Here is a 24066-nt window from a genome sequence, read left to right as displayed (position 1 = left end):
GTGAGAAATTTTACACGAGAAACATTCGCTGAAAAAGATTTTATATCCTGTCTTTTGCAATTCGATGTGATTATAAATCAAAAAAGCTTGGATCCCGTCGAGTCGACAGTTTTCTTTTCCAAAAACAATAACCGAGTATTCTTGGTTCATCGAACTGCCGATGATCGAATGACAAAGTTATCATCTTTTTTCCCACCATTATTAAAAGAACAAAAAAATTTGTATCAATAATAAAATCAAATCAAGAAATTTTTTTTTTATGCTAATTAAAAACTTATGTTTTAATTAAAATGTAGTAAAGTATTTTTTTTAACGCGTAATAAAAACATTGATAATTAATATTAATATATGAAAAGAAAGATATTCGCCCTCGAAAAATACGGACATATGAAAAAAAAAAAAGAAAAAAATCAAGGTAATGTTCAGCATGTTAATGACTCTTAACCAAAATTAAAATGACAACGGCTGTATAGAAATTAGACATAAGTTAACATCGTGAACTGTATGCGAACGAGATATATTTTAATAGAATCGTTAACGTCTCGAGTGATGCAGACCTGTTCCTGGATTCCACGAGCGAGGATGAGAGAGTCTCATCCTTGGAAACCGCCAGATCTTCCTCAAGCGTATATGTCAAGTCATGACGATGGCACGAGGTACGTCGCTTCGTTCCTATGTTCGTCAGTCCACAAGCCTGTAGAATGGCTGTGCCACTTTTTTTTTTTCTTTTCCTTAGCCCTGCTGCTCGTCAGCAAATAGCAACCGTTCCATTTTCTCGGTCTTATGCTACCAGCTCGTACGCAACGAATCGAACAGCGAGGCCACCGAATTGCATTATTCTTCTCTCTTTTCGTACATCGATATTAAAATCACGCGGAAAAATAGTAGCAAAGTTCAGCTTTTTTTTTTTCTTTTTTTTTTTGTTAAATAACTTAAGTAAGATTTGTAGACGCGTAAAGTATTTATAGTCGAAGGTGAAGAAACCGTACGTTGTTTATATCTGAAGTCACATTGTGCCCGCCGTGACTCACACACGTTCACGCGCCGGAGTATCTAAGCATCAATAAACGATTCGCGGCGAATAATTGCAGATTCGCGTGGACACGCCGAGATTGAGTCGCCGCGGAAGTGGAGGAGGAAAGGAGCCGAAAGAGGCCGGCCTGTTATTACCGCCGCCGAGAATTTGCAGCAGCGGCGTTAATCGCGCGCCTACCGGCTCGTGCGATCGCGAGCTCTACGCGCAATTATTTACAATCTAAAGGATAGGTCGGGTTACGATAGTAGCGATACGCGCGTCGGGTCTGCAATTGACTCGCGATAATGACGAGCGACGACGACGGCGGCGGCAGCGGCGCGATCATAATAATTATTGCATAATGAACGCCGGAGTAGTTCTACCCACTGGCAGACGCGGTAGCCGGCCACTTTCCTTTTTCAGTGGCCTAGATCATCCTGTCTTCCTCTCTCAGAGCCGCAGAAACGGCGGGCTTCGTTCGTTACCTTTTACTCTCAGTTTCACCGATTTGTACATTCAGCGGCGTAAGAACCGCGATTGTATCTCCGTGCCGTTTAAACTCGGCTGCGTATTGTCTATCGAATTAAAAAGAAAAAGAAAGAAAAAAAAAATTGGATCGTACTTTAAACCAGTAACGCCGTCAGAAACACAATACGCACGCGGCACGTTAAAAATATTCACACTCATATCGCCAACAGTACTTTCTTACGACTTAAAAAGTGTCTCATATATTTAAACATTATCCATTTAATTACAAGCTGTCAAATAATTACAGAGACAGAGACGTTAATCAATGTGTTAATTATCAGTCCGCGTGCGTCACATATTTGCGCGATTATTAATAATAAAACGATATTACAAATTAAAGCGTTTCGTGATTTATGAGACTTGAAATACTGCCTTGCTCCGCCGATTTAAATTGCGCGAATGCGAACGGCGGCGCAAAAAAAAAAAAAAAAAAGAGGGGGAAAAAAAAATTAGATACGATTTCACAGGAGAAATTTAGATAGACGAAATCAATTTTCGGTGGACCGTAAAAGAACCGGCATTTCACTGTGTGTATATATATACTATATACATATATGTATAGCATACATACACACGTAAATATACAAGTTTTATGCATGCGATGAAACCAGTACCGAGAGATCAAGGTTCAAGTGACGTTGTACATTTAGTTCGCGCCAGCACTTTATCCACGTGTGCGCCGTAGGTACCACGCACGTGTGCACCTAGGCGTGTACGCACACGCATACGCGCGCCTTCTACGCCGTCGAAGTCTCGAGGGAATGCTAATGCATGCCTCATAACGGCCGCCTGTAGCAACAGCGACTGACTCTCCAATGAGAGCTTCCGGTCGCGATTAGCTCAATGAAAAATCATACCAGCCGAACAGCGAGGTGTTTTCTCTCGCAAGTAATATCGCGCTGACGTTTACTATCCCTCGTAATAATCCTCTGCCCTCCCCGCGCTTTTTACCGAGCGATTTAAGGCCACGGGACTCCGTTCTGTTGCGCAGGAAGTTTAATTCCTGCGCCTAAGTTTGTACACGAGTTAATTAATCCGCGTATATAAGAGAGAAATTTCTTTTTTTTATTTTTTTATTATTATTATTATTTTTTTATTTCCTTTTTATGGCATCGATTTATTGAGCGTTCTTATTCGGTGAATTTTTTCTAAACGTGGACGTTAGACGTGTACGTGTGCATTGCGGGTTGATAATAAGGTTGAAAAAGGTTTAAGTTACATGCGAAGGGAGTGTCACACAAAATTCTGCTTATATTACATCACGCTAAATATTACTCTGTATCGCCGGTAGAAAAGGAAAAGGTATGTTACACAATGTAACCATCAAGCTCAAAGAAGGAGCCACCGGCACATGTGCCAATAATGTCAGGTGTTCCGTCGCTTTTATCACGCATGAACAGTAATAGGTATGTGATGCTAACTAGTGTTTTGTAAATCGGGCAAGATAAAGTCACGACACATTACCCTAATGTTCGTCCATCTTAGAAAAAAAAACTTTCCTTGCAACGAAAAGGCCTAAAGAAGCCAGCGAAAAAGTGTTGCGCACGTACAAAAACGAATGTTCCAAATGTTTCTGCTTACGAGTTCAAGTTTGACTGGGCAATAAATACACTACGATCTGTTAAGGCGATCAGAAATTGTCAGAATCAGCGAATAAAGCGACGCGTTCGGGCAATGAATAATTAAAAAAATAAATAAATAAATAAATAAATGAATGAATAAAACATACATCGTTAACCTCGAGAACGAGCTCGATTTCGTCCAACGTTATTTGTCTTGTTTAATCGGTAAGCAGTTCTATCATCATTCTCGAAAGGCTTCGTAAAAGTATCACAAGCAGAAGGACATTGTTCGAAGCTTTCGTTTGGGGACCGTTAACAGGGTCGCCGAAAGCAAATAATCTCGCTTTTAATCGCTGATCCGTCATTGCCGCCTCGGGAATTTGCTGAACCAGTTGTTGTTACCCCTTTAAAATAAATTGCAAACGCAGTAAAACAGGAGACTCTGCCACAAGACAAAAGTGGCCTCGCGACACATCTAATATAACCAGCATGGTCCCTCGAAGTCTTTCTCAGCGGCAAAATAATTCTTTTTCAATACAGTTTCACGTCAACATTATTATTTCTCCGACGTGAAATCCTTTATTAATTTTTAAGCCCGAGTAGCGACGAATAGCGTCTTCGAGGCAAACCTCAAAGCAAAAAGTATCTTTTCGGACGTAAGCCTCTTTATCTTTTATTCGCACGGCTTCGCGATCGTTTACGGCGTGACGAGGCGCGGGCTGCTCGCGCTAGAACGAAGAATACTTTCGGCTCATCCTTTCCCCGGGTCCCCGCGGTTCTCCGCGGCGGCTCGAGAAGTGGGTCAACGTTAGATACGAGGGAGCGAAGCGCGTAGGAGAGCACACAGCGTGGCCAGGCGGCTTTGCGCGCGGGCTGGTCGAACGGACAAGGCAACCTTCGCGATCGCTCCGACGAGCAAGCTTCTTCCCCGTTCTCGCGATTACCTAAACCAACTCTATTTTACTCCTAAATTAAGGCACATTCCCGCTAAATCACGTCCGCGCGACGATCCGCGCCCTGTCCGCTTCGCGAGACGCGATACCGATCGGCACATGAATTTTCAAAAGATTTAAGTACTTAGATACGAGCTTGTGCGCACAATAGACGAGAGTTCGGTCGGAAAAGAGATAAAACAATCGCGTAGTTTACGTCGAATGAATTCATCGCGATGATATGCGATGATACAGCATCCGTTGATTGTATGTTTTTTCACCGCCAGCCAATCATTCTCTTACTTTTACACTTTCGTTCGCGATTTTCTTCCTCCAGTTCCTATACGTGTTGCAATTTACGTTCGTTGTAACATTTGAGCCGCGAAGCAGTAAATTGCCCGATGGCCTTCCGTCACCCTTGTTCATACGCTTTCATTTCCCCGGCTAGATCGACCAATATATTCCTTTTACTGCTATTAAACCGCTTAGACATAACGCGGTACGCTTTACCTCTATTTACATTTAATTGCCGCGACGGCGATTCGCTAGCTCGTAAAATCGTTAATTAAAAATCAATTATCTCATCGTTGCGCGTGACAAAATTTTCATGTCAATTGCGAGAAGGTATCCAATAGTTCTGAACCATTTATAAATCTCGAATTGTCCATCTATCTATTTTAAATGCAAATATACGTTAACTTTGCAATAACTAGTTCGATTAATTCTATGCGTAACGCACGATATCGCTCGAAATAATTTTTCCAAGAATTACGTCCGCGCTGATGATTCGTTCGTAAGTGACGGCATATCAAGGACTTCTCTGCAAATCATGGGTCGACGTACGATTTTTCCTATCACGAATCTGTGGCATGAATTTTAATTACTGCGCAGTGGCCGCCGGATTAGACTCGTTCGCACAAGAAAAAGACAGAGAGCTACGTCGACGTAGGGATAAATGAGAAAGATATCTAGCCAGAGGAACGAAGATGATAAGAAGAACTCGCGTGCACGCATTTATCATGTAAGTGATGCGGATCGTACTTTAGCGTCGTAACCCAATCCGCTTTCAGGTTACATCCTCATTATTAATTATAAAAAAAATATTTAAAAAAAAAAAACGTAATAATTAGGTCAACGCTCTGCATGTCCAATTCTTATATTAGAATACCGATTAGCAGATAAAAAAAAAAGTATACACCGGTGTGGCGAATTGACATGCGATACAAGATAACGGTACGCATAGATAATAGAAACATGTGTCAAACATTTCTCGATTTTCTCGCTGCATGTGCACATTATGCTATTTGTGTTATATAATAATATTAACTTCCAATTAACTCTTATCAATATAAAAAAGCCCAATCTATCCAACATTAAAAATATTCTTTCTTCGCGTTGCGACTTGACACTTCGACTCTCGACTTGCGCGAGAATTCTGCGTGAATTTTTCACGCACAGTATATCTCGTAGACATAAATGGTCATTGACGTCATGATAATTATACATTCCGTGGCAATTTGAAAAAAAGAAAAAAAAAAGGAAAAAAGAACAGGCAAGAAAAGGAAAACGATATCTAAACTTCAATCGTACACTTCTTAGATTGAGAGCAGCGCCGCGGCAACTTCGTACTTCGTACGGGTATATACTACAGAGCCAATTTCCTCGCACGTACGATCACTTCTATTTAATGCATTGCTGCCAATTTGCAGCACGATATTGTCGCGACCTCGACAAAGTTGCACACGTATCGAAATGTCTGAGAATTTATACAAGTCATGAACGTTATCTGCTGCAATGTGACTAAGCGCAAGGACAAAATCACAGGAGCATCGGATTTATCAATGCTTACTTAATTAATAAATTTCTTATCCTTGCGTAGCGATTGAATACAATTCGATTGTTCATAAGTGACTGAATTCTGTTTTGCGCCTGAATTAAATTGTTAATATCAATCCATCACTTATTTCAATGAATCACGCTCGTACTTTTTTCTTTTTCTTTTTTTTTTTTTTTTTTACGCACATAAATTTTCCGCCTAATCTCGAGAAATTTCCTACATTCTTACAAAAAAATATTATATAAGGGATGATAAAAGATCACTCTTGTGTTTCTTCACATTAATGTAGTCTTATCGCTAATAATTAAGACTCCGAATAACTTCTCCGATCGCGTCTCTGCCTTTATTATTTACGTTGCTCGATATGTGATATATGAGGTCCGAAAGATATCCGATAATTTTTCTCGTTCTCGAGAACAGGATCGCGATATCTCAATAAACGCACATGTAGATCGTAAATTTATCGTCCCCGGACAAGACTTCATGAGTTGAAGTTCAGAAGGTCATCTAAGAAAATCTCGTTCTTGTTCAAATATCGAAATGATGTAACACAGAACTATTCAATAGTCAGATCATTTTGAATCTCGAACACAAATGATTAATCCTTCAATTGCTATATTAAAATTTTTCAGAATAGAAAATTTAATTGTAAGGCTGTAAAATAAATAACGTAAAGTATTAAAAAATGACTAGTTGTAAGTAGAAAGTATAAAAAAAAATTTTTTTTTTTTTTTTTATCGAACGTATAATTTTCCCTTGTTGCGAAAAAAATGACAATATGACGATATTCTGACGAGTCCATAAAAATTTCGAAAAAGCGAACGCAGGCCACCTATCACTTGTTAACCTCCCGCTCCAAGTACCGATTACTCCTATCGTCAAAGACTTACTTATTAAGTTGTTGCTGCGAAAATATTCACCGTTACCAGCGGTGCGCATATGCAATGCACAAAAATTACACAAAAAGAAAAAAAAAAAAAGAAAAAAAGAAAATTACCTATGTGAAGCGATCGTGAAAAATGGAGGCAGAAAGAAAAAAAAAAAAGAGAGATTTCTTATCGTTTTCTAAATAAACTTCATAAAATAAAAGATAAGGAAGAGGCGGAATGCTCAAAGATAGAAACTGTTTACGAAAAAATATAGATATACATGCATTCGAGGCAGATAAAAAAAAAAAAAGAAAGAAATAGTAAAACCAAAAATAAGTTCGATAGCAAAAGTATCGGTAATGAAAATGTAATCGCACGAGAATCACACCTCTCGACGAGCGGAAATGAGCCGGCTGGATAATCCTAACTGCCGCGTTGCAATTGATTTAACGCAAAACTAATGCCACGAGATTTAATTGCAAGCACGGTGGGGAATACGCTCGCGGTTACAATGGCGAGCGTAATTTCTAACGAATTCCGATCGGGATTGCATGCGACATGCCCGCGCGTACACGCTTTTGTATACTCGTACGACGTGCGTACGCACACACGAGCTCGTCGTTATTCGCGCGTGCGAGACGTGCGCATGGCCCGCAAGGTCGTGTAATGTTGCATCGCGAACTGCATTACGTGTACGCACATAGCTCACATTACGCACCATTCTCTCGCACTCTCTCTTTCTACCTTTCACTCGGGACTCTCTTCCCACTCTTCCTTTCTGTCTCATTTTTTTTCCCCTGTCACCTACGTCCTTTTTTCCGTCCAATCTCTTTCGTACTATTCTTTTTTTTTTTTTATTTTATTATCGCGTTCTCTCTTGCGCCATATTGCATTTCCGGTGCTAGGCTTATTTTCTTCGCGGCTTCTTGTCCTACTTCAGACGTACTTTACTGGTTTTGCTACTGTTCGGCATTCGTGGATTTTCTTACGTGTGCAGCTCGCTCGAGAAGATAAATCTTTAGTTAGGAATTTTAATCAGGAATTTATTTAATTTTGTATATATTTATATTTCTTTAAATTAATCTATGTCTTTTCAATAAAGGATAACAAAAAAAAATTAAAAAAAAAACATAACGCACATAAGGAAGCTGTATCTCTCCTCGCGATCGGATCTTTAATCGTTTCAAAAGTTACACGTGTCTGTTAGCACGTGCTTGAATGGTGGAACGGGAAATAAAAGGAATTACCGCGGTTTAGATCTACAAAAATATCCGGTTCGGTAATTTATTCGTAGCTCAAACACACACGACAAAATGTATAAAATACCTGCGCATGCCGATTCTGTAATGCGAACGAAAGGAAATAATATTGAAAAGCAATTTGCATATGGCAATGGTATGATGTAACACAATCTCTTTAACAATTCCGCTTAGCGATATTTACCATTTTTTCATATTCTCTTTAAAAATTCTTGGATTAAACAACCGAGATATACATACAATTGATAAACTAGAATTATCTGTTTATTATAAAATAATAAAAAAATTTAAATTTCTTTATTTGCTTTAATTAATCGATTTGTGTTTTGGTAAAATATAAAAAAAAAATAAATAACTGTTTAATTTATTCGTATTTTTTACGTAAAAAAAAAAATCAAGAGAAGTCGCTTCCGAAATCCCTACAAGAAGTAAAATTATTAATTCGATGAAGGATTCAAAGTCGATCCTCGATGCGGATAAGCATACGCGCGCGGAAATACGAGATGTCACAATACAGAAAGCTGATAGCGTACGTATTCTCGGACCGTGTATAGCGTCAGCTTGATAAAGAAAGGAACTGCATGTGCCGAAAGTGACTCATCGAATTAAGAGCTGTAGGTGCAGCGGGGTCATTGACTCGCGCGTCGTTGATGACCGGACAGCGACGTTGATCACCTGTCAGGTCTCCCTGACAACGTATACCGATAACGACTTTTGCGATTAAGACTCTCCGCCGTCGCATCATCCGATTGTGAGCGCGCATCGACTGCGATATCGTTTAAGAATTAATCGCGCCCAAAGCAGGCGCAACCAACTAAAAACAGTAATCCTAAAATCGATCTACGTGAATTACTGAACTTTTAGCGAACATTTATTAAACATTTATTAAACACAGCTATGCAGTGAATTATTACTCTACCTTTTTAATTTCTTTTTTCTTTTTTTTTTTTTTTAATTTAAAAAAGGGACGTGAAAGATTTAAATAGCTGGCATTTTTCAACGATGCTAATTCATTAGAAAAGTTTCAGGAAAATAATAAGCGAAATGTGAAACAAATTCTACGTACACCGAAGGACAGATTTAGGGTTTTCTGTGATGACAGCGGCTAGCGTACGTAACCCTAGGCTGCAGAAACAAGGGATGAGAGAACGGGGAGAAAATCAGTCATCGGCAAACCGGCCGGCGCGGTACATACATGCGGCACATGTGAAACTCTACGCACACGACGCTAAAGTCATGTTACATTAGCTGCCGTCGACGCAGCAAATGCCATATTTGCCTTTTATCGTACATACCTACTCGGAATACGTTTCAACGAATGTCAGAATAAATTCGCGATTAAGGCGTTTATTAAAAAGAACCGTATCGGCGTTGCAGGCAGATCGGTACACGATAAAGACACGTGCGGAGGAACCCTGCCTTACTTTTGATATCAACGCAGCGCGTTATCGCGAATCGGTCGAATCTCTTCGCTGATAAATATTGTGTCCGAGAATCTGGCGTGTGTACGAATCGATCGCGGGACGGGAGAAACGCGCATCGCCACCGACGACCCACGTATACCGGGCCCACGTGTCTCTTCTATCATGTTCGTAATTCAGCCATCGCTTCTAACGATAATTACTCGACGAGTATATCTTTTGCCGTCGCGAAATCGCGGATCTGTCGATGACATCACCGAGCATCTAGCGGCCCTAATGGACATACCGTGTCTCGTGCGAAAGAGATCTCGACATCCAGGCGAACCGTAGAAAGAACGTCGCGGAGAGCTACTCCTCGCGGTAATTTAACGACAAATCCGCCGAAACTGCAAAATTTCGAATTAATTATGTACAAAGCGTAATAAACTTAAAAACGCAAAACGCCCTCGGATTCTCACCCGGCGCGATAAGGTCTCGTTAATTAATTCCGGCCCGAATCACAATTAGGCCCGAGCTCTTTTAATACGCTCGACAGCTCGCATATGATAATTACAAATTATTGACCCCCGATTTAACTTATGAAGCGAACGTATCTCTAAATATTCATGGAAGCCATTGTTGAAGAAACTTCGTAGGTTAAATACGAAAGACATTGTATGGGTCACGTATACTGTTTTAACATATAATATATTTAGTCGGTATCGGTTTTCAGTGTCACAACATGCGTCACCGTTGAGATAATAAATAATTGTCCGGTAATTATTAGGCTAATTATCGCAAATTTATGAATGATTCCTTGACTTCGCGTTCCTTCAAACGTCGTTTCAATGGACTTGGCGTCACTTCAAGCGTCGTTTCAATGGACGCTTTCGATTTCGAGACGTGATACCGTCTTTCTCATTGCATTTCGTATAATTAACCGCGGTATATCTCGCGTAATAGTTGCGCGTCTGATCGTCACATTGGGAAAAAGATTCGCTTGCGTGATGACTTCGCGTACTACACGTGTGAGCATAATTTAGAAAAAGGAAGAAGAGAAAAAAAAAAGCACACACACGTGCGTGAATAATTGAAGACCAGATAATAGCCGGAGATATTCATATGCGTATTCGAAACGCGGCTAAACGTATCGGCTCGTGATCGATTCTATTGCGGTTTGTACGTACTTACTATCAATGTCGCATCTAACCATTAATCGTAATTTGGATGGTAATTCTCCGCCAAGATGACTATCGACTCACAGTAACCCGAACGTATTGAAGGATTCGCTTCCCGCGCGTGTCATGCGATAAAATATGTGTTTTACGAGCTTGAGAAGTCGTTTCTGTCAGTTGTCCGTTGTGATAATCATATTTCACATCTCGTTTCTTGATTTTAACGAATATTTTTTTTCTTTTTTTTTTTAAACGTTTTGTCGTCATATATCTGTGTCATATTAAGTCGAAGAGTATTATTAAATTACAAGCGCGTATTCTTCTTCGGGATGATCTTTAGCATCGAAAGCGTTGCGTCCTCCGGAGCGTCGCAAGAAAAAAAACAGAAAAGAAAAAAAAATTAAAGTGGTATATGAAATCTTTGTACAACAATCGTCCTGATCGAATCCTTTCGTCGAGCATGCCGACTTCTCGGGAGTAGCGCACGCGCCGGTAGTTACCCACCTGTTGTGCGCGGTGCAACGATAGCTCGACAAACACCTTTAAAACCGTCCCGCCGACAGATTAACGCCGACGTACGAGTCATTCCCTTTCCATGAAAACGACAGTTTACTGCACTTTCGGCCAGCGATAACGGCGACAGTGATTATTCACGAGACATGTCAATGACAGGAGGCGGGACGACCGTACGTCCTTTAATCCAAGAATGAACCGCGCGATCTTTCGGAGATTACAAATAATCTTGCACGAGATATAATTTATATCCCGCGCACGTCATTACCATTACCGATTCACGCGGCGTAATGTCTGTCTTTTTTTTCGTTTCTTTCATTTTTCTTTTTTTGCTGAGCAATATCAAAAAACGGTATGCATAATGACTAAATTTTGAATTTTTAATTCAAACTGCCACAATGGTTTTTTTTTCCTCTTTTACAAAAATTAATAAGTATTATATGCACGGACATTGTAATAATTGTATAAGTTTCGCTGGCATTTGGCGCGAAAATTTACGCGACGGGGAATATTTAATATATCAACATTAATTTAATTTCGACCCGCGGAAAAAAAGATCGATGGCTGAAATCGTAAAATTGCTGCATAAGCGTGCACGTGCCGCGGGATTTTTAATTTTATACGGAACGTGAATTTGTAATACTGTTGTAATAAAAACCCAATGGTATACGAAATATATTGTAGAGAAAAAACGATAGATCGTCGGCCTCGAAGGCTGTAAATACTAATAAGCGAATGAGCTGCGTGCAATCTTGCGCGTGTCGTAACGAAATGAACAATTATGATGCACCATTCGCGGGGATTCTTAACCACAGAATCGTCTTGTGACTAATGGCGGAAACTGCGAGCACCGCGCACCGGCTGCGAATCCAGAGGAACGACATCGAACGTTGCGTGATTAGCGACCGCATTTTCGTTTAAGCGACTGCACGTGCGCGCATTTTTTTTTTTTTTTTTGCATGAGCGACAGTATTAAAAGCTGACACACGCCTTGTGTTGCACGAAGTTTTGCTGAGTCCTTAAATTTTTTAATAAATATCGATTGGTGACTCGGCTCGAGTGGTTAATCGCTAAACTCGAACGGATGTTGTATCTCTCAAATAATTAAAATTCAAGCAGGGCTAATGCATGGCTAATGCTTATCTTAATTTACGGAAATATCGGATTAATTTTCAATTAATAATTAATCGTCGTTTCTGATATCATAATCTGTGGTTTTTTCTTTTTGTAAAAATTCTTTTTTCTTATTTTTTTTATTTTAAGATACCTGAAAAATTTCCCGACATTCGACGTAAATATCGTATTTCCGCATAAGAAATCCCGTCAATTTTTATTGCAATATTTTTATTAAAAAAAAAAATAATAAAATAAGAGAAGAGCGTGATAAAGCAAGACTTTAATAAAGTATTTTTTAAACCATCAAATACGTTCACAATTTTTTTTTTCTTTTTAGTATCTGGCTAGTTTTTTTTTTTGTTTTCGTATCAATGCGTTTATTTAAAACATAAAATTACTTGTATTTAAATGACTTTTATCGCATAAGCGAACATAGATATGTGCACCGTTGCCGCGCACGTGTCGTGCGATAGCTCATGAATGAACCCGCTGGTACATAAATGTCGCGCCACAAGGCTATTTTTAAGCAGTACTCAGACGATTATCAGTGATTCCTGGACGATAGCCGGGTGCTTATCGTGTGTGCAGCGCAGCCGATTTAGCTGTATGCGTGACTAAGAAAAAACAAAGAGCGGCCTCCCCCCCTTCCACTTTCGCGGTAAAAAGCTCTCTGCCCTATCGTGAAAACAACAAAATTCATTTTCGTCGCGTTGCATTTCGCTTATCTCGGTAGCGATTATTCTCTCTAGCCGGGTCCTCCAGGTAGAACACAATTCCCCGGTATTTACCGCGGGACGATAAAAAATACAATCCAATTCAATTGAGATTTCGCCGAACGGGGGATTACCTAATTCATTTATACGTTGGCCAATCGTTGCATAATGATAAGCCTCGTGGCCCAAAAGCCGCCACGGCAGAACGGTGAAACTCGGTGAAACCCACGGACCGCTTCTAGCCCGGCCCCAATCGCCGGGGATCATGGAAATAATCAAACCGAACGGCCAAAACGCGCGCGGTGCCATTGCGTACAATGCGACACCGTGGAAAAAAGAAGTGGGCTGATAAAATAGCCGCGACCATTACCGCTGACCGTACTTTCACTAGATTAAGCTCAGGCGCGCCAGGGGCCTCTCTTTCGCTCTCGTTCTCTCTTTCCCCATCGAGAGCCCTATACACCTTCTCTCACCGGGTACGACGAAGAACGACGGCGGTGGGCACCGTGACAATCCGCGTCAGCGTGTATCGCGTTTTTTTTTTTGTTTTGTTTTGTTTTTCCCGCCCGATTCTTTTTGCGCGACGTGAGTAACTCGGTGATCCATGTCGAGCCAAAGAAAGAGGACAAACGTGAAGAAAGAGACCGAACGCGCAGCGCCTTTTTACTTCACAGCTTAGCGTTAACTTCAGTAATTAAATGTGGATAACAGCGTAGTCGAAATTTTGAGATTTGTAATTTAAACGAAAGAAACTCTTTGTATTCTTAGAGGAAAAAATAGGAAAAAAAAATGTAAGAAATAAATGCGAAATAAGGCATGTTATTAAAATTCTATTAGTGATTCATGTCTAAAGACAGAAAAAAAAGAATTTATCTTAAAGAATCATGTTCGCGCATACATATATATGTATATGTAGATATCTGCAATGATAAACTTGATCGGTTCATCAGAATTTCCGTAACTACCGTGTAATTTTCATTATTTTTATTCGCGAGCTCCGCAGTATCTCTATGCTACGTCCAGTGAAATGCGATAAGATAGGACGTGCACATTTCCCTTTGTTGACCGATCACATAGGCTTCACGGGGATTTCTATAGTAGACGTAGCGGAATTATCGGATTAGCGAATTAATCAACGTCCCGGCTCGCGTGACGCTTCGTTGAATTAATCTTATCGATACGAATAGATTTCTATATATTCGGAGCGAGTAATTAAGGGATCATTAAAACCGGGAATTTCCCCTTTCATGCCAGCACTTTTGCTGTCTCTTTCTCTCTATATGAATTTATTGCAACTGCAGCAGATATATCTATTATAAACATATTTCATTTCTGCGAAATGCAGTCCGACACATTTGAAATGTCACTAGAAATATGAACATATTCATTTTATATACGTCCAATCCATTTAGTACAATTTGCTTTATATTTAGAAAATTATACGTGTATCTTAAATTAAATAATATTTCTGTTCTAATATACATATGTAAATTTGTCTACAGTTTAATAGAAAAAAATTAAGAAATAAAAAAAAATATATAAAGTCGTCTGGTGACAATTTTCAAGCGTCGCTTTTCGAAAGAAGGAAACGTTGAAACTTTTGATGCCGAGCTAAAAGGCACGGTCGCGGCGCGTCGCGCGTTTGAGCGAAGCGAGGCGAAGCCAGGAAAAGTAAGGAGCCCGCGAGGAGCGGAGAAGCGTGCACTTCTGCCTCCGCCGTTATGTAACCGAACGATTCTCGGAGCCAGCAGCAGCAGCAGCAGCCGAGCGACGCGCGAGAGTGAGGTCAATTTGTGCGGAGCCTATCGCGTGCACGTACAAGACACGCGCACACGTGCAAGTACACGGATGCTGCGCGCGAGCGCATTCGCCGAGCGTTAGAAGACGAGAGTGAGCCCTGGAATCAGGCGTAGAGCGTGAAAGTGAAGCGGCCGGCGTACGCGTGCATGTGCGCACGTACGTGCCGTGCGTACGTGCGCGCGTGTGCCTCTGTGCGCCCGCGTACGTACAGCGACGAGACTAACGCACGCACACAGGCGCGTCGTGAAAATGTATGCGCGAACGGATCTGCGTGGCGCGAGAGCCAAGATCGATTTACACCATTCACCGGGACGGCATCACCGTTATCGCGGAGGTATTGAGGGGAAGGATATAATTTATTGGGAGTAAGTCCGACGCTAAAGAGTTTTGGGAATAATTCATCACAAGTGAGATTATTAATGCTTCGTGTTAAAAAAAAAAAGAAAAAAAAAGGTAATGTGAGAACGTCGTGCCACACAGCGTCAACGACGCTCCTCGACGCTTATTGAAAAGTAAGAACATTGCAAAAAAAAAAAAAAAAAAAAAAAAGAACAAAAAAACACAAAATAGTATTGTATAAACGTCAAATTAATATAACATTTCCCCCTATCGGAAGTAATAACGCGAAGTGACGCTAATGAATCTCTCCCACTGCAATAGGCCGGCCTGCCTCTCGTTAAATATTCATTACAGTTTGAATATTTACTATTTTCAAGATACTAAAAATAGATTAAACGTGAGCGGAGAAGGCTTTAAATTTTACGAAAATTATTAATCATCGCCGCGGCTAATAAATCCCGGGTATCGGACGGTGGGTCGGATGTCGCCGGTGTTGTTTGCCGCGATCTTCGTAAACAATGGTGATAGAAGAGACGCGGAAGACAAAGGAGGGACACGACCGGCGGAAAGCACGGCGAAGTCGGTAAGAGACGCGGTGCTTCGAAAGAGGAACGCCGCGAGTAGAAGCGAGTAGGTGAATCGCCCGCGGAGCCGTGTACGGCGTGGCGCGGTGCGGCGCGGCGTGGGGTTGCGCCGAGTAAGTGTGCCAAGGTGCACTTCTCGAGAAAGCCGGACCGGCTGGACCGCTACTGCTCCGCGCCGTGCCGCGCGCTCCGGCTATCGCCGGCCGCCACGGATTCGGTCCTATTCCGCGCCGCGCTAACGAGCGTGATTAGGGATGCCTGCGACGAAGTCTGGGCGATGCCCACTTTCCTGCTTTCGAGAACTTTCGGCAAAGGACACCGCCGCGCGGCCACGTCGTCTTCGACACGTCGACAACGCGGGGAGTTACGTAATCGGCCACTTCGGCGAAAATGGCCAGCGTACTTTCTAATGTACCATTTATGTGGCTTTTATGAAAAATGAAGTGCGAAGAAGGCTCGCGTATCTCTTGCTTCCGTGGTCATTAATTCTTTTTTTCTTTTTTTTATATATAAAATTTTTTCTGCTTGGTTATACATCCCTATATATTATACATATATGTTTTTTTTTCTTTTTTTCGAGGAACAAGCTGTAATTTTTATCTCACAGTAATTTCATTCGTTATCGCAAAAGTAGAACTTTAAAAAGGCTAAGTAAGTAAACATTTAAACACGAATATCTTTTTATGTATCTTTCAATGAAGATACATGGGCAACCTGCGCGGCCGTCTTGTCTTCAAGAATTTAGGCGACAGCAATAAAAGGCGATAGGAAAAGTGACCGGTCGAGAGACTGATTAGGACAGCTGCGATAACAAAGGTGTCATAGCACGAGGTTACGAACGGAGATAACAAATTGATTGAACGTTATTAACAGGAACGGTGGAAATGCGCGGAGAGAGCATCGAATGCAAACGGCGTTTTTAATGGAACGCGAGCTAGAAACGCTGTAAATTTAACGCAACGACTCGAATGTGAATATACTTTTTTCCCTTCTGTGAAATGATCACGCTGATGATACCAGAAACGACGGAAACAGGTTGCCTCTGCGTAATTGCACGCACGATCGAACTATAATGCATCGAAATGACGCCGTGGAGGAAAACACGTCGACCGCAGATTAAGAATAAGACTATTGCGAAAAGACAGGTCGTAGAATGATTCGTAAAACATTACTTCGCAGAACTCGAATAAAAATAAAAAGAAGAGATACAATTTTACGCAAGTGTTTTACAAAATTTCTGCGTGCAAGTGCCAAGTTTCTTTTATTTTTTATTTTATTTAATTTTTATTATTCGCCACGTACGAAAATCGAATAACGTATAACGACGAACGTTAGGAAGATCTCACAAGTTTTTAAAAACACGAAAGTGATCATTTTCTTTCTTTATAAAACGTTCAATGAAACACGCTTTTATGCATTCAGGGAGGACTTTTGATAATAAACGACGACTTATTGCCATCATTAGCGCCGACAAAGAACTCGACAATACTAAAAGAAAAAGAAAAGCGACATAGAATACGCACGTTGAGAGAAGAACGAGACGAGAAAATAAGAGCGAAGGAAGCTGCGCCGACCGCAGACTTGGAAACGAAACTTCCGTTGCAAACAAATGTCACTCTCAATTCATGAAGTACATCGTCGAAAGCTGATTTCCTTTTATAGGAACCGCAAGATCTTCCGTTCTGACTAAACGACTGCGAAGTTGATTTTATGCCTAGACACGTCAACGTTGACCGTCCGCTGCTTCCGACGAGGGACCCCTACAGCCCTATACGCGGGCCTATCGCGCACAGAAGACGGGCGCACGCACATGCGTCCACGTGCACCTGCACGCACGTGTGTGTACGCGCGCTGAATATAGACGCCAGTATTGAGGGCATTCGCCCTATTAATAGAAGCCGAGAAAATTTTTAGCCCTTGATGCCGGCCGGCGGCCGCGCCGCTCCGTAGGGTTCCGATTTGGATCCGAGGAACATGTGGTGGTAGGTGGTGACGTAAAGAGAGACGAAAGTTCGAACGAGAACGTGTGCCCAGTTTCCGCACGGAAATTGAAGGAGAAATGGAGTACCGCCACCGTCGGTAGAATGACACGGCAAATGTAAATGTACACGGCGGGTAATTGCAGAAATTAATATCGTAATAAATTTATTGTAGAAACCGAAAGAGATGCGCGCTTACGGCTTAATTGACTTTTTACTCAGATGCCGCATAATTTTTATTAGTTAATTACTGACTTAACCGATCATTGTCTCGGGTAATTTGTGTACGAGCTTTGTATTGGACGTTTGTCTGTCACGTTTATCATAAATTAAATTTGTCGCCTCCGAGCGGAATGGAAAACTAACGAAATCAAATTTAATTTGCGGTACAGCGCTAATTGTAAGGTGATCGCATGGCCATTTAATTGGGATACGAGCCATGCACGTTTGGGCCAAGAGACCTCGTCGTCTATTCATAGTCGTACTAGAACTAGATTCGAGGGTGCCGCTGACTTTGATCCGAAGCCTCGTTCCGGCTCGTATGTACACGGCTATTATTCCTTTTTGTTACGGCTCTGTCAACGCAGACATGCCTCACCTGTAAGCCAATCCGTCGAGTAATTAAACGCCCGTAGATCATTCGCGGCCATACATCATTTCGCGCTCGCAGACGCGTCGGAAATCGAAGCGGCTTTAATTAGGAAGTCGCGTTCCCATCGACGTTTTTATTTTTCACTAGAAGAAACCATGCGCGCACTATTTTTGAAGAAACCCTAATTACAAACTACAAAAAGGAAAAAATTATTTTACTTACCAATCTGCTTGAAGTTCAACGGAGTTGTAAAGTTCTGCCGGAGTTCTGTAACATAAAATGGAAAATATTATTGTAGACATGCCAGTACATTAGTTAATAAAATTAATAAAAAAAAGGTAAAAATTTTTTTTTTTTAATAGAAAAATCTTGAAGTATAAAAACCAAATTTAATTCTGCAATTTTTTAAAATATAATATTAAAGACTTTAACGATATACTAAAACCAGTTATTTCTCTAACGATTCCTAGATAAATTACAAAAATTAACGTGCAAGTGACTAACTGAATAGAATGAGATTTTACAGTTCGCTGGTTTTATGGAAAAAAAAAAAAAAAAGAAAAACGTTCTAACGATCTTTAACGTCGTTCCTGCAGCGAGCGTCGATTACGGCGCGATACAATCTCTCTAAACGACAATGGCCGGTCGCGCAAAGCCTGAATGACTAGTTTTTAAAACAGGCCGAGCACACAACGAGAGTGCCGCGCGTTGGCCCTTTCATCAGCCGATCGGCGAGTGCGCGAGAGAGTAAATGAGCCAGCTATAATTCACTTTCTCGTCCTTGATCGTCCCGTCTCGAGGAGGTAGAAAAGCGTAAGTTCCGGCTGCCGACAAACGCGAATTTCGTGAATCACGAGTCCACGATCATCGACCAAGTCACCCGAGTGGCGAATCGACGGACGGCGCGATCAAATATAATCATTCTCCTTCCGGTAGAAACGATTTAATTATCGAATTATACAATCGAGATCGATCTAAGTACTTCCGTAATATATTTTAATAAAACATTCGTATAAGAAACGTTGCTCAGAAAGAAAAGGGATCGTGAAAAGAATCTGCCGTTCACGCGCTACATTTGCTCGGTCATCTAAAAACACTTTGAGGGTCGATTAAAAGATACCACTCAAGTATTTTCAATTAAGTCACCGTCAGTGAGTGAAACCTTTGCGACAAGTCAATCGTCACCGATCCTCTGAAGCAACACGCGTAAAAATGAAGCTGCGAACGTCGGAAATTAGAAGAAACCTAGCACGTCGAGCGACTGATGAGGAAAACTATGACGCAGAAGGAAGAATGTTTTTTTCATTAGCACGTACTTGCGATAGAATAGTTTACAGATTATTCATTGCAACATTTATTCTTAATTACTGCGTTATTGTCATACTCAAAAAAATGCGTATAATATTATAATATTTAAAAAGTTGGGTTAAACGACAAAGCGGAAAAAAAAAAAAAAAGATAAAACGAAAAAAAAAAGATATGAAAAGAATCAATTAAGCAATAAAGGATTATGTTCGACTCAGGGGACAAAAGAAAGGCCGGGCGTGCCAATGGAAGAGCACGCGTGAGCGAGCGTGCGATGCATTTCCATAATTTCTAATTAGTAATCAGTCGGTAGCTGGTGCGCCCACTTCGCCTTCACCTCGTCAACGTCGCGGCGCGCGGTGCCAGCCGGGGAGAGAACTAACTCGCCTAAGGTACGAAAAACACATGCACGCACGTAAACCTAGCGCGAGCTCGTACGCGTCACGTAGGCACGCACGTTGTCGAGGAAGGCGCTCCGCGCGTGCACGGGCGCGTACGCGCGCGTGTGGGTGAACACGAACGGTGGCGGCGCAGGCCATGCCTGACCAGTGTGCCACTTTCACTGGTTCGTATTTGGGTCATCGCATCCACCTCGCCTGCCTCTCTTGGCCGCTCTTCTGGAGGGGTTGCTGGAAAGGATCCGCTCCGCGCGTTCACCGCGCCGCAGCTGCTCTCGCGCCGCGTCGCGCACAGCGGACGACGAAGCTTCCCCGCCGAGATGTGGAGGACGCGTCGTCCTCTGCCGCATGGACCCCGCCAGCCTCCTCAAGCTGCGCTTCCCACTTGTTGCTCCGGTGCCGCGCATCTTCGCGCACACCGGGAGAAAAGACGCCTGGCGGCAAGCTACCCTCGAGAATTAAAATCGAACCTAATCGTGGAACTTTTTCCCCTCGCTTACCTCTATCTGCGACAGATTCATTAATTTTGCAATAATTAACCTCTCTTTACAGCGGACACTAGGGAAATTTAATCTCGTACGATAGAATAGTTTACAGATTTCTTCTTATTCTATGTCTGAGTGATGATTATCGCTTTGATCGATCCCCTTCAAGTCTTTGTAAATTTACTGGTATGTTACGTACGAAGGAAATTGACAATTATTATTTGTAAGAACCGCGATTGCACTCTCGTCGCTTCTAGATATCTGCTACCGGCACAATTTGAGGAGAAAGAGATTTAGTACGCAACGCGTTTGAATATGTTCAGCTTTGAGCGAAGAACACCGCTAAATGCCCGTTCGCTCCTCAGCATAAAGGCCGCGTTTAAGTTATTACCAATTATGTAGTTACTCCGCATTATGATGCTGTCGGACATACGACAGTGTGCTCGATTTGTTGACTTCGAGGCTCTTTAACTCGGTTATGCAAAAGTCGATCGATATGTGCGCACGTCACTAAACGGACGCCGCGAATATGCGTGAGCGCAATGATAATGCAATTGCGACGTAATTGTGCATTATTATTAGCGCACGGTGGTACCGTTGAAAGGAAAGAGAGGACATAAATCTTTAATGATCGTGATTGGCGGCACTCTTAAACCTTGCTCGCGTAGACACTATTGGAGCCAGATCGCGAGAGGACGACTATAAATCTTGACGGGAGCATAATTGCCATAAAGCAAGCGAAGCGCATTCATGCACACGGCAAAAAAAAAAGGGGAGAAAAGAAAAAAAAATAGACAGCTGTTTATTATAATTTACGCCAAGGAGTTGCGATGAGATTTCATCGTAAGTTCAATTCTTTTAGTTCTGGATAATGTGCGCCTGCTTCAACGTCCACGTTCGAATAAGTAAAGTCCGTATTTCCTCCGAGCAGTTATGCAATTCGCGAGGCCTATCTCTTCTTTACGTAGGCTGCATCACACCGTATATTTAACGTTAAATACCCAACGATTTCTATTTGATACACATCGTGCTGTTACATCATTAAAAAAAAAAAATATATATATATATAAAAAAATAAAAAATAAATAATACAATATCCAAGGATTTTATATTGAGAAATAAAATTCGAGATCGAATTATTATCGCACGCCAATTAATTTTTAGTTTACCGTGATCTTACTTGCATGAGTTAAGTTCAGCATTTTACGCGGGGAGCGAATCGCATAATTCGTTCGTTCCTTATAGCTCAAACGGCCTTATTAATTACAATGGGGACTTAGCCTCCCGATAAATCACGATTAAATCAACGAGCAAACAAGCAAGCAGTAAACTTCGTGACTGCAAAGGGGGAAAACTTGGAAGAAAATTTCTCCGTAATCGACAATCTCCCCGCTCTTTCCATTCACGCCTCACTGCCAATATATCAACGCATTCATTACCCAGAAAAGCCGTGGGCCACCGATGGACTTTGCAGCCGGTGCACGACGAGGTCGCAAGAAACGCAAACTCGTGCTGCGCGAGCCTTTTGCGAATTCTCGAGACGTTCCAAGTCCACGGTATTATCGCAGAGTCAAATACACGAACTAGACCCGAGATCGCCGAATAACATTAATCGTTCTTAATCGCGTTAATTATATTACCGCATACTCTTCGCTCTCTCTCTCTCTCTCTCTTTCTCTCTCTCTCTCAAAGACAACGCAGAAGAAAATTCATCGCGAGTAAATAATTTCGTATCAACCGCCTCGCAGATTATACCGTCCTCTCTCTTCATATAACAAGATCAACGCGTATATTAATATATTTCATAACGATCTTGATTAATTTAATCCGGAGTAAACTGGTTTTTTATTTCCCCCTTTGCGAACGAGTGACGTTTACGCATTCCGGCGGTGTTACTTTCGGAAATAACCCGTCGGGAGAGGATTGAAATACCTCCGGTATTTTCGTCGGCGGACGGGTGAAAGTATCGATACCCCGTTGAATTCAAGCATCCCTGCCGAAGTCGTGATACTATTACTCCGCCGTCGTCCTCACCGGCGCGGCGCGGTGGTGCTGGCGGCGCGGAATCGTGTTGGTTCTCCCATTTACCCAGTTCCCCTCTCGCTCGCTCGCGCGCACGAACGTACCTTGGTTATGTAACCAAGTGAAAGTGGCACAAGCACCGCCGTCGAGCAGGCACCGGAGACTCGCAAACAGCCACGCTATCCGCCGTTGGTACTACTACTATTACTACTATGATGCCACCTCCGGCACCCATCCGACCGATCGGCCGGTCGCAGATACGATCCCCGCGACCGGAGCCCGCGTCCTGCCTGGTGTCCTGAAGAACTGCGTCGCGATGAAACTCCACCCCGGCTATTCGTTATTACCTCGACCCGTACAATTTTACGATTTGGTTCCCCTGGTGTTCGCCTTTGGCCTGAACCCGCTGACCGACCCGACATTTTCGGCACTCCGCCTCGCGGGATCCGATCACTCGATCATTTACGCGAAACCGTTTTCTTTCGATTGTAATATGCTTGTCACAGACGCAGCAATACGTTATGGATTAGTGTCAATGTCAGTTAAAATTGGAATCGCCATATTTTCCGCTAAACAATGTTTTGTCCCGTTGCGTAGATTCAGTATTCATATTTTTCGAATTTATGATTAAACGAGGCAATTCTTTCTGATAAGTTATATGTGTGGTTTTTTTTTCCTTTTTTTTAAATGTATAAAAATGATAAATACGTAGAAAAAGTTATGCATATATGATAGATTAATATATATTCGTAGATAGAATGCTTAAGTAGAAAGTGATGCAATGCCAACTAGTATGGCAAACTGGAGGTATTAATACTCGTGTCACAATTTAGTGTTTATGACGTCTCTTTTAGTTATATCCTTATATACGAATCTATAGTATTCATATACGTCGATACGGGTTTTTGCTACTAACGTTCGTCAACAATCATTTCTCACCCAGTCCTGCGCCCTTACTTAATCCCCGTTGTTTTGACAATATTTTCTCATCCTACTACCATTTTATTCAGGCGAGAAAGATGCTTGAGATTAAACTCATTCAACGTATATTATCGTTCGTAATCACCCCGAGTAAGATAACTTCTATACGACAGTGACATCGGTAAGCGAGTTCACTATTAATAAATTAATTCCTAATAACTCACCGATTACTAAAAGTGATCACGGCCAGACGAAATTCATTATCAAGATGGTTAAAATTGCAAAATGGTCGAATAGAAAAAAATTGGCAAAAATCACAGCGAAGTTTTGCAAGCGTAAAAATTGTCCACGTTTCGTTTGCGAAGTAACCTCCGATCGTATAATTTACGGCGTAAACCATCGAGGATCGACCGCAGCCCGCGGTTTTCTTTGCCAATTTCTCCCTAAAGGCCGAACGACCGCTGCTGCGCCACGAGTGCGAGCGAGTCTCTCTTTGCATTCTCGGCTAAAGTGGAAAAACATTTCGTGGCCGTGCGTATAGTCGACTTCCAGTGTAAACAGACAGTGGCGTAATAGGCTTCTCAGCTGGTTTGGCTCGAACAGTTATCGAGGTGGATGTGTCGGGCTGCTACCGCCTCGGACCCGCGCGAGCGAAAGGAATTCGTTGTTTTGTCGCGAGAACATAGAAAAAAAAAGAAAAAAAAAAAAAGAAGAAGAAGAAA

General features: G+C 41.8%; 1 long non-coding RNA gene across 1 annotated transcript in view; it reads left to right on the top strand.

Annotated features, from left to right (window-relative positions):
- LOC139102207 (uncharacterized) overlaps positions 1–24066 on the top strand; it is a 49249-nt gene that overhangs the window by 18959 nt on the left and 6224 nt on the right. The gene's annotated exons all lie outside the window — the stretch shown is intronic.

The sequence above is a fragment of the Cardiocondyla obscurior genome, linkage group LG04 (genome assembly GCF_019399895.1).
Source record: "Cardiocondyla obscurior isolate alpha-2009 linkage group LG04, Cobs3.1, whole genome shotgun sequence".
Lineage (NCBI taxonomy): Eukaryota > Metazoa > Arthropoda > Insecta > Hymenoptera > Formicidae > Cardiocondyla > Cardiocondyla obscurior.
This window is presented reverse-complemented; position numbering and strand designations above follow the sequence as displayed.